Genomic DNA, 11,910 nt, shown 5'->3' with positions numbered 1-11,910 from the left:
ATACTATTTAGGTGGTCTTTGGTGCCTAAGACTGTCCTAGGAAAGTTAAATGCACACAAAGTGGTCTTTGAGTAGCTACTACTATTTTATCTGAACAGTGGAGAGGTTTCTGATATATTTTAATTGTTTTGCAAAAGATAAATGTGGAGGCTGAGAAAAATCAAGGCCATCCCACCTCAGGTTTAGCCTTAGCTTAAGTACAGCCATTTCAGGCCCCTGTGCCCAAGGGATGAAGTTTCCCGATCCTACTTGAGTTCTAGGAAGCCCCACCCTACTTTAGTTCTAAAGACTAAAGACCCCCACCCTACTTTAGGAAGCCCTACCCTGCCTTGGTTCCAGAGACCCCCCACCCTGCTTTAGTAACAGGAACCCATAAATACCCCTGCCTTAACTAAGCTTGGGGTCCAAGTTCCTACTCCAGTGTCGGGTATACTTGGGCCCAAGCTTAAGCTTGTCGAATAAGCCATCGTGTGATTGCATCAGTGCTTGGTTCCTTGGTGGTCTCTTGGACGTGAAAACTCGGGCACAACAATAAATACGACAGTTTCTTTTCACGTTAGTTTGCCCCCCCCCCGCCCCAGTTACATACTATCTTTCATTTATTTTGAAAAATTCTCGGATGTTATAACTCCAAAAAATTCTTCTGGTCCTTTTGATATGGGAAACAAAGACAGAAGAAAAATTATTAAATTTCCTTACTTCCTACACCCCACAGACAAGTCCTTGAAACAGGCAGCGTGACATTTCCCTAGGGACTCAACTGCCTTGATGTTGACACCTTGCAAAGGGCAAAAGCAATCCTAGCCTGACCCCAGTAATGAGCGAATGGAAGGCATACTGAGGATAAAGCAGAAGCTGGCACCCTACAGCTGCCCCCCACCCTTGTGACATCTGTGACATTCCTCAGGTACTCCTGGGTGCCCTAAAGGAAAAACAAACCTAACTTGTAGAGATCACAATCCTGCAGAACAGGAGTCTCCCTCCATTTACAAATGTCCTAGTGATTTACAAGGAAAGGGCTTTCTTACCAACAGCCTAACTTCCAGAGACCCATGACTCAGTTCCTGAAGCCCTAACACCATCCTCCCCTCCCTAAAATTGAGGGAGGCTGAGGCAGAAGGCAATGTAAGTAAGGTTAAATTTCTTCTAACCCTAAAGCTCACTGACTAGGACATGTGATGGCAGGACTGTGATGTTCCCCCAGGAAGCTCCCAACTGTCTGTTAATGCCTTACTGAAAGGAAAAACCACCTGAACTTGACAAAGAGCAAAGCCTCTGTTATCCTGTGTGTCTTCTTCAATACATGAAAGTTCTTTAGAAACATCCCTTTTCCTTACCTTCCTTACCATCCCCATAGTCTGTAATCACCCCCCCCCCCACAACCCTGGGGCAGCAACTTTTTCTGCCCACGCACCTGCCCCCCGCGTTTCAATAAAGCACTATTTTGCACCAGAGGCTTCTGTCTTAGGAATTCCCTTCTTCTTCCTCAGCTACAGACCCCACCCCCACCGACCCTCAGTTACATTCTAAAACGTCATCATTGAGCGCCCGAACATGGGGCTTTGAGTCTTTACATCTGCACTCTGAGCTTCGGTGCAAAACTGGTGAGTACTTTCTCTCCTCTTTCCTTACTCTCATTTCAGGGCCCTTCAAGGAGTGTGGTCTTATTGGAACACTTGCAAGTCGATTGCTCAGATTGAAGTCCTCTAGCCCATGGCTGCTCTATCGGGAGGAGAACGTCTGCCTTTTGGCTGGAAGTCTGTACCCGGCCAGAATGGTAATAAGACCCAGAAACTTGATGCCCTCTCTTTGTTCCTGTTCTTATAGAAAGTTGTCTGTCTTGGGCACGGACAGCCACCTAAGCCACCAGGACAGCTGCCAGTCTTAAGACTCCCATGTGTGGTTTCCTCCTGATTGATCTAATGTGATCCCCTCCACATCCCTGGTCTAGCCACTTCTGGCCACGGGACCTCCATTGGGAGATGGCCGAAACCAGTACCCGACTGAATTAAAACCCAATCAGTGACCGTTTCCTAGGGAAGGTGGCTGTAGGGATTATGTGTGTTGGAATTCTGCTTAGACCATGATGGATTGCAATCTTTACTGTTTCTTTTCCGTGTCCTCCACTAACCACTTAAAGCTATAAAACTGGCTAATTTCCCCTAGTAAAACCTTTCTAGTATTTCCCATGGGATCAAAATGGCAGGGCAGTAACACAACTTCCAGGGTACAGGACAGCACAGTATCTTCGTCCTCCACCAGGCACCCATCGGTAGCCTAGGATGCGATGGGGAAGAGGAGAGACACCAGCACCCCTCCAGGCCCTTTACGGCAGGAATGCCTTCCCGGGAAGGTGGGATTGTGCTCAGGAGCGAGGTCTTGTGTGAGGGACACCTCCGGTCGCTTTTGACACCTGGAACCTCTAACGTATCCTGCATGGGACACCACCCAGGAGTCAGGGGGGACTGTGATAATGGACCTTCTTGACTTTTCTAGGAACATGGATGGGATCCTCTTCTTCTGTTCCCAAGGACTCTCCCTTGGGATGCCTTTTAACCCATTGGAATAAACTCAGACTGCAAGATTTAAGGAAGAAAAAAATAATCTGTAATGCTGAATGGCATCAGGACACCTTAGGAGATGAGGAGAAGCAGCCCGTAAGTGGGACATTAAGTTTCAATTCAATCTATCAGACCTCTTTTGCAAGGAGAAAGGCAACTGGACTGAAGTCCCATACGTCCAAGCCTTTATGGCCCTAGATCGGGATCCAGACCTACGGGCCTCTTGTAGAGTGAGTCTCACCCTCAGCCCGGCTAACGGACTCCCCCCAACAAGACATACTGCAGGGTGACTGTCTAAACAGGCCGATCGCTCTCAACAAACCCAGGATGTTGAAGGACTGGCCGGCCAGTCCAAAGAGGACACTGGCGCTGCTGCTCTCCCTCCTCCTCACAAACCCCAAGACCCCTCCGCTCCCAGCCCCACTGGAAAGACCAGGAGCAGGACTCCCTGTCTTCCCGGAGCTCCGGCTGAGGGTGGGGGGCGTCCTCTTAGGGAAGTTGCTAATGGAGAAGCGGGCACAATGAGGGCCCACTTCCCTCTGGACTTATTGTGGGCTTTCAGGAAGTATCTATAATGTCTGATTTGACCTGGCAGGATATACACATCATTTTAAGTTGTCGCTGCACCCTGAGGAAAAGAAACGAATCTGGGAGGGAGCACAAGGGTTTGCTGAAGAGCTGGCGATGAGAGACGGAATGTCCAGACAAGGCCTACCTGTAAAGAAACAGGACACTGGAAGGGAGACTGTCCTCATCTCCAGAGACAGAGGGAGACAAGAACTCCCTTCCCCGGCTGAGAGTCGGAGCTGGAGGAACTGGCTGGTCCGGCTCCCCCTGACATCAAGACAGCTGAGCCCCGGGTTACCCTGGATGTGGAAGGTGAGTTTATCAATTTTCTTATTGATACTGGAGCCCCTTACTCTGTTCTTCCTCAGCACTCCAGCCCTACTTGTCTTTCTAACCTTACAGTTGTTGGCACAGAAGGGGAAACTGAAACATGCCGGCAGACAAGGCCCTTAGACTGTAAATACAGAAGTCAAATGGTCACTTGTGTTTTCCTAGTCCTCCTGTCTTGTCCCACCCCATTACTCGGAGGAGACTAAGTGTCTAAACTGGGTGGCCGATCTGCTCTTACTGTAGGCGGGGCCGGCTTGTTCACGTTAACATCTGGAGACCTAAAGCCATACCTCACTATCCCTTCCAACGTCTGGAAGGAAGTAAATCCACAGGTCCGGGACTGTGATATCCCAGGATGGGCTCTTTTAGCCCAACCAGTCAATGTGACCTTAAGGGACCCAACCAATATACCTCATAAAAAACAAAACCATCTAAAACCCGAGGCCAAAGCTGGGTTACAGCCACTTACTGATACGTTTCTCAAACATGGTATTTTAAAGCCTTGTCAATCTCCTTAGAACACCCCAATTTTACCAGTAAAAAAGCCAAACGGGGAATACCAAATGGTACAAGACCCAAGAGCTCCAAATAAGGCAGTAAGGCCTGTTTGTCCCGTAGTGCCGAATCCGTACAGCATTCTCGTCCCTGGTGACGCCAAGTGGTTTATAGTATTTGACTTAAGAAATGCCTCCTTTTGCATCCCACTAAGTGAGGAAACACAACCACTCTCCTTCAAGCCCACAGGCTGCTCAGTGAACCTGGACAGCCTTGTCGTAGGGATGTAGAAACAATCTTCATGTATCTGGAGCCACACTTAGCAAATATCTCCGTGAGATACCCTTGTCTGAAGGGACAATAATTCAACATGTAGATGGCATTCTAATCTGTAGGCCCACAAAGGAGACATCCAATAAAAATTCTGTAACTTAATCTCTCGGCAGATAGAGGTTATCGTGCATCCCCTAAAAAGGCACAACAAAAAAATACAATATTATACGAATGGACACCAGGTCACCATATTCTGTCTACTGATAGAAAAATGGTATACTAGATCTCCAGTATCCGACTACAAAAATAACCCGCCCTTTTCTAGGTAGTGCAGGTTTTTGCTGCCTGTGGATTCCTGGGTTTGGACTCTTAGCCAAACCACTGCATGACTCTGCTAAAGGGCCAGTGAGGAACCCTTGCTCTGGACTAAAGTTCAGCACGTTGCCTTTCAAACATTTCAAGCTAAGCTTCTGTCAGCTCCAGCTGTGGCATTCCCAAATTTGGAAAAATCTTTCACTCCATATGCAGCAGGAAAGCACAACTGAGCCTTGGGAGTTCTCACCCAAAAATCAGGCAGTGAAGCAAGGCCAGTGGGCCATTTTTCAGAGTCAGTTGACAGTGTAGCCAAGAGAGCTGGCTTGTCTTCACACAACGGCTGTCACAGCCCTCCTGGTAGAAGCCTCAAGCCCACAATGGGACAGTCCCTGACTGTAATGACTTCTCATCAGGTCCAGAGTGTCTTAGAGACCGAGGGCCACCAATGGAGGACAGGAGGCCGCCTTACTAGATACCAGGCTATGCTTTCGGATACACTGGAAGTAATACTTAACCTGTCAGCTTCTCTCATGCCTGGACCTGACCATAATAGCTCCATAGAACATCGTACCTCAGAGTTGTGATCTTGTCCATTCTAGCAGGCCGGACTTAAAAAACTCCTCTATTAAAAATGCAGATGGTAAGTGGTTTGCTGATGGCAGTAGCTTCATAGATAAGGGAGAAAAAAAGGCAATGACTATATGCTATAGTCAGTCTGATTAAAACTACTGAGGCAAAACCCCTTCCAATAAATACCTCTGCCCAAAAAGCTGAAATAATAGTGCTCTCCCATGCTCTTCAACTGGCAAAAGGTCTAAAACTTAACATTTACGTTTACTCCAAATATGCCTTTCTGGCATGACATGCCCATGGAGCTATTTGGAAGGAAAGGGGATCGCTATCAAGCTGTGACTCCTCAATCAAATATGGCCCCAAATCACTACCCTTCTTGCGGTCATAGGCCTGCCCAAGGAGGAAGCCGTGAACACCTCAAAGGACATCAGAAGGATATGACGTTAGATTCCAAAGGAAACAATTTAGCAGACCGTGCAGCCAAAGAGGCAGCAAATGATAAACAGATATTAAGCCTTCTACCAGTCTTAACTCCAATGGAGTCCATAATGCCAGTCTATTCAGACCAAGAGACTTACACAGCTCAGGAGCGAGGATATACTAAAAATAAACATGACCGGCTTGTTAACAATGAGGGAAAATCTCTATACTCAAAAATAGTCAATGGAAGGTAATACAAGGCCTACACCGGGGTACTCATTTGGGCAAAGACACTTTAAAACATTTAATTAAAAATAGATTTGATGGAGTGAATTTAACCACCACAATAAAACAGGTCTGCCGATCCTGTATTGTCTGTGCCCAAGTAAATCCGGAAGGCGCAGCTCACCCTCCTCCTCTCTTAAACCAGCCCAAAGGCGTAGACCCTCTTCAGGATAGGACTGACAACTTGATTTCACACAAAGGCCAACTTGCAAAGGCTCTAAGTTTCTATTAGTGTTGTTGACATCTTCACTGGATGGATCGAGGCCTTTCCATGTAAAACTGGAAAAGTCGTAGAAGTAACTAATTTTATTGCGAGAGATTATTCCTAGATGTGGCCTTCCTCTGTCTCTCCAGAGTGACAACGGTCCTTCTTTTACTGCTCAAATAACTCAACAAATAGCCCAAGCCTTAAAAATTAAATATTTCCCAGATTCAGCCCGGCATCCACAATCCTCCAGGAAAGTAGAAAAGGCTAATCATACTTTAAAATGCCATCTTGCTAAGCTTAGTCTAGAAACCCAGGAAAACTGGGTTACTCTCTTGCCAAGAGGACTTCTCAGGATAAGAACTGCTTCAAAACAACCTCTAGGACTCAGTCCTTTTCAGTTATTGCATGGGAAACCATTTCTTTCTGCATATCTGTTATTAGATGAAGATTATAATGCTTTATTATATTATTTTCTGGAACCTGGTTTAATTCATAGATGCTAAATGAATATATTAATCATATACTCCCAAAACCTGATTTACCTATAACTGAAAACCCACCCCATGTAAAATCACGGAGACATGGTTTATTTAAAACATTGGAGGTTGGAGGTGCCTGGGTTAAGCCTCTGCCCTCAGCTTAGGTCATGATCTCAGGGTCCTGGGATTGAGCCCTGCAATGAGCCCCACATGGTGGGGGGTCCTCTGCTCAGCAGGGAGCCTGCTTCCCCCATTCCCCCATCTGCGTCTCTGCCTGTCAAATAAATAAATAAATAAAATCTTCAAAAAAAAAAAAATTGGAAGTCGGATATAGCAGAGAACTTCAATCCAAAATGGAAAGGTCCATATCGGGTCATACTATGTATTCCCTCTGCTGTAAATCTAGAAGGACATTCTTCATGGGCTCGTATATCTAGAATAAAACCTGTACCTCCTTCACAGGAACCCAGTGAAGAAACTAGTGTGCTTTCTTACACCTGTGTACCCACAGGAGACCTCAAACTCCTCTTCAAACGAAAATGAAGGCTGCGTGTCTTCTCTTTATGTTCCTTTCACCTCTCTTAACTGACAATTCCTTTCTACAGTGGGCACAGCATTATGCTGAACTACGAAGTCAAATGGGTTGTTGGATATGGGGAATTCTGCCCATGTCAAGAACATCTGGTTTACCCTGGTGGGTCTCCCCTTTACAGGGCCCTGACTGGTGCTCTCTACATGATAGTATTTCAGAAATAATATGTGGAGATACTAGGTATCAGGATAAATCTGTCAATAATCAAAATGTTTCTTCCTGCCTGTGATCAGTGATACATGGAACTCACCAGGACATGACCGAACTTTTTCACACCCTCAAACTATTAAAATCTTATCTGACCTTACAAACCACAAATTAACAGCTACCAACCAGGGCCTAAGTTACAAAACCCTACTTATTAACCGTGGACCTGAGGAGGGCATGTATCAAATTTGGGATACATACTGGTGGCTCACACCCACCATCGGACAGCTCAGCCAAAAGGCAGTTTTATGCTGGGAGCAAAGACATCCATATGATACTTGGGCGAATAACACACACGTCTGGGATGGCTATAGTTAGAAACATGTTCCCAGGGGTGCCTGGGTGGCTCAGCGGGTTAAGCCTCTGCCTTTGGCTCAGGTCATGATCTTGGGGTCCTGCGATCGAGCCCCACGTCGGGCTCTCTGCTCAGCGGGGAGCCTGCTTCCCCCCCCCCCCCGCTTGTGATCTCTGTCTGTCAAATAAATAAATAAATAAAATCTTTAAAAAAAAAAAGAAAAAAGAAAGAACATGTTCCCACATAATAGCACTCTGGGCGACCAACTGGTTTGCTACAGATTGGGGGAGGTGACCTGGCATCAGACAGCCAGCTCCAAATGGAACCCACTGGACGTGTGGAACTACCTGTGGCCCTGCCTTTCTCCGGGGTGGGGATAGGTCGCTGCTCCTTAGCTTTTGTCCGGATTCACGGATGTATTACTACAACCACCACTACTGCAGCTAATCTCCCCAATTTAAAGCAAAGATGGACACGATCTGTTTTTAAATGATATGATCACTTCACATCCTTTTTGCTCCATCTGTAGGGTGAGAGGACGTCCTCTGGCAGATAGAAGCCCTTCGTAACTGATGAAGTCCCAGAATGTAGGTCAGGTTCGGTGGGGTGAGGTTCGGAGCCAACGGCTAAAGAATTCTTAAGATGTCGCTGGTGCAAAAGGTGGTTTATTAGGGCGCCTGGGTGGCTCAGTGGGTTAAGCCGCTGCCTTCAGCTCAGGTCATGATCTCAGGGTCCTGGGATCGAGTCCCACATCAGACTCTCTGCTCAGCAGGGAGCCTGCTTCCCTTCCTCTCTCTCTGCCTGCCTCTCTGCCTACTTGTGATCTCTCTCTGTCAAATAAATAAATAAGTAAATCTTTAAAAAAAAAAAAAAGGTGGTTTATTAGAGCACAGGGACAGGACCCGAGGGCAGGCGGAGATGCGGCAGTTGCGGCTGCCGCTGGATGAGAGGGATGGCAGGTTATGTACCCTGCAGTTGGGGGAAAGTGAGGGGAAGGGAGGTTTCATGGAGTTTTCATATGTTAAAGAGGGCCTACAAGGTGCCTGGAGGAGGCCTTGCCCTTGTGGCTTGATCAATGTCATCTTTAGGCCAGCCATTAACATCAAGATAGTTGGGAGATTCTTGGTGGGGTGTTATGATCCTGCTATCATTTACCTTCCCTTCTACCTCAGCCTCCTCCAGTTTATGGTGGGGAGGGAGACATTAGGGCTTCAGGAACTGAGAGTTATTTGCCTCTGGAAATTTGTGCTATTGATAAGGTAACCTCCCTGTTTAGATCTCCAGGACATCTGTAGAGCAAGGGAGATTCCTGTTCTGCAGGATTGTGATCCCTGCAAGTTAACTATTTATCGTTTTATGGCAGTCAGGGGTGCCTGAGGAAGGCTACACATATTACGGAGGGGAGCGGGTGGAGAGGGGGTGCAAGGCGCCAGCTTCTGCTCTGTCTTTAGCCAGCCTCCTGCTCCCTCATCAATAACTATACGGTGAAAGCACTCAGTGACTCACTAAATAGCACCTCCTTACTCAACACTGAAGTCACACAGACGCACATGGTGGTCCCACAGAATGGGACAGGCTTCGCTGTCCTAACAGCGGCGCAGGGCAGCGCAGGTGCAATTATCAAAACGGAATGTTGTATGTACATCTCAGACATCACAAAAATGTCACAGGACTAATAAAAGATATAATACCCAGATCAAGGCTCTACAAGACCCTTCTCTCTCTCAGTGAATGGTTTAAGTTCCTGGTTTGTGTTGGGCTGGCAGAAAGGGCTACTTAAGATGCCGAAAGTTCCCGCCACAAGACCTGAGCCCAGACAGGAGAACAAAGGCCCAAGAAGGAATCTGAGACCCTCCCGCCCCGGGCTCCAGTGGACCAATGGGACCCCGACGAGCAGGCGAAATATCCAAATAAGGGAAACTTACCAAAAGACCCCTGAGCTCTCCCCTCGAGACCCCTTAAAAGCCCCCTCCTCCCTGCCTTGGGCGCGACTTCCGCCACTCTGCTTTCCAGAGTCGCGGAACCTCGCCCGAGGGTGCCCACCTCCTCCCGGCGCAACTTTCCTGGCTCCCCTTCTCCTGAGCCCTGAAGCTTCGCTGGAGAGCATTTTTAATAAATCTTGCCTTGCACCCACTTTGCCTGGTGTTGTGTTTATCTCACCGGAAAAAAACTTTATAGTTTGAAGGAGGACTATGGCCAACAATTAAAAATCTCCTTTTTGGGCTTCTCCTTCTTATCGCCTTATTAATCTTAGTATGTTGCTTTGTTCAATGTTTCTCTACTTGATGCCGAGACTCCATTGCTGCAATGACTTCACCACGACAGATGATCCTTACCACGCGCAAAGACACCCCTTCACTGTCAGCGCTGAATTCAGCTGCCTCCGCCTTTCGTAACTCCCCTATACGTTCCTCCACTCATCCATGTTGGCCCAAGTAAGTAGGGACAGCTCTATGCCCCTATTCTGCAGGAAGAAGGTACAGAAGATGAGACCTTGCACCTTCAACTACCTTAATTTAAGGGTCAAAATTGTTCAGGGGGGAATGATGAGGGAGTAGGAGGCTGGCTGAGGACAGAGCAGAAGCTGGCACCTTGCACCCCCTCTCCACCCACTCACCCTCCATAATATGTGTAGCATTCCTCAGGCACCCCTGACCGCCATAAGAAACAAATAGTTAACTTGCAGAGATCACAATCCTGTAAGACAGAGTCTCCCTTGGTTTACAAATGTCCTAGAGATCTACAAACAAAGAAGTTACCTTAACAATAGCACAATTTCCAGAGGCAAATAACTCAGTTCCTCAAGCCTAATGTCTCCCTCCCCACCATAAACAAAACTGAAGGAGGCTGAGGCAGAAGGAAATGTAAATATAGTTAAATCTCTACTAAACCTAAATCTCACTAACAAAGATGCTTGATCTAGCCGCAAGGCCTCCAGTATCCAGGCACCTTGTAGGCCCTCTTTAGTCTATGAAAGCTCCATTGAAACCTCCCTACCGCAGGTACATAACCTGCCAGCCCTCACAATCTGGGGCAGCAGCTCTTCCTGCCCACGGGTCCTGTCCCCGGGCTTTAATAAACCACTATTTTGCACCAAAGAGGTCTCAAGAATTCTTTCTTGGTCATCGGCTCCAGACCTCAGCCCACCGAACCTCACCTAGGTTCTAGAACTTCATCACTACACCCCCCACCCCCCCGGCCCTGTCTTTGTGACATCTGTGATAGTCCTCAGGCACTCCTGGCTGCCCTACAGGAAGAACAAATAGCTAACTTGCAGAGATCATGATCCTTCAAGACCTGAGTCTTCCTCAGTTTGCAAATGTCCTAGTGATTTACAAGGAAGAGGATTTCTTACCAATAGCCTATCTTCCAGAGACCCAGAACTCAGTTCCTGAAGCCCTAACATCTTCCCCTCCCTAAAATTGAGGGAGGCTGAGGCAGAAGGAAATGTATATAAAGTTAAATCTCTTCTAAACCTAAAGCTCATTGCCAAGGACCTGTGATAGCAGGAGTGTGACTGTAACGTTCCCCCAGGATGCTCCCAACCGTCTCACTGTTAATGCCTTACTGAAAGGAAAAACAACCTGAACTTGACGAAGAGCAAAGCTTCTAGTATCCTGTGTGTCTTCTTCAATACATGAAAGTTCTTTTGAAACGTCCCTTTTCCTTAGCTCCCCCAGCCCCATTGTCTAGAACTAGCGATCCCCACAACCCGGGGGGCAGCAGCTCCTTCTGCCCATGGGCCTGTCCCCGTACTTTAATAAAACCACCACTTTGCACTGGAGACGTCTTAGGAATTCTTTCTTGGTGGTCGGCTCAGGACCTCACTTCTACTCTAAACCTCATCACCAGGATCCTGTAAGTCTACTTTAACATATAAAAATTCCTTTAGAAATTTCCTTTCTCTCCAAACCTCCAGGATTCCATCTGGCAATCGGCCCCCCAGCATATGGCCCACCGATACACATCTGAAGGGTCTCATGACTCAGGTTCTATTGGACGGTAATAAATGACCCTTCCCAACAATAGCGAGCCCCCTCAAGGTCCTGGAAACCTTGCTTCCAAATTCCTTAGTGGTTACGCTCTCCCTGCCCCCCGGCAACCTGACAGTATACAAGGGGCACTCCTCAGGACCCGCCGCAGCTCTTCCTGCCCACAGGTGCCTCTTGCACCAGAGATGTCTCCAGAATTCTTTCTTGGCCCGTTTGAAGACGTTCGGCTTCGAACTCAAAAAAGTCTTTCCTCTATCACTTTGTTTCTTTCTTCTCCAGGTATCCCCCTTAAGTAAGTTACAGGTTTTTTGTAACTGC

This window comes from Neovison vison, chromosome 1 (genome assembly GCF_020171115.1).
Source record: "Neovison vison isolate M4711 chromosome 1, ASM_NN_V1, whole genome shotgun sequence".
NCBI lineage: Eukaryota > Metazoa > Chordata > Mammalia > Carnivora > Mustelidae > Neogale > Neogale vison.
This window is presented reverse-complemented; position numbering follows the sequence as displayed.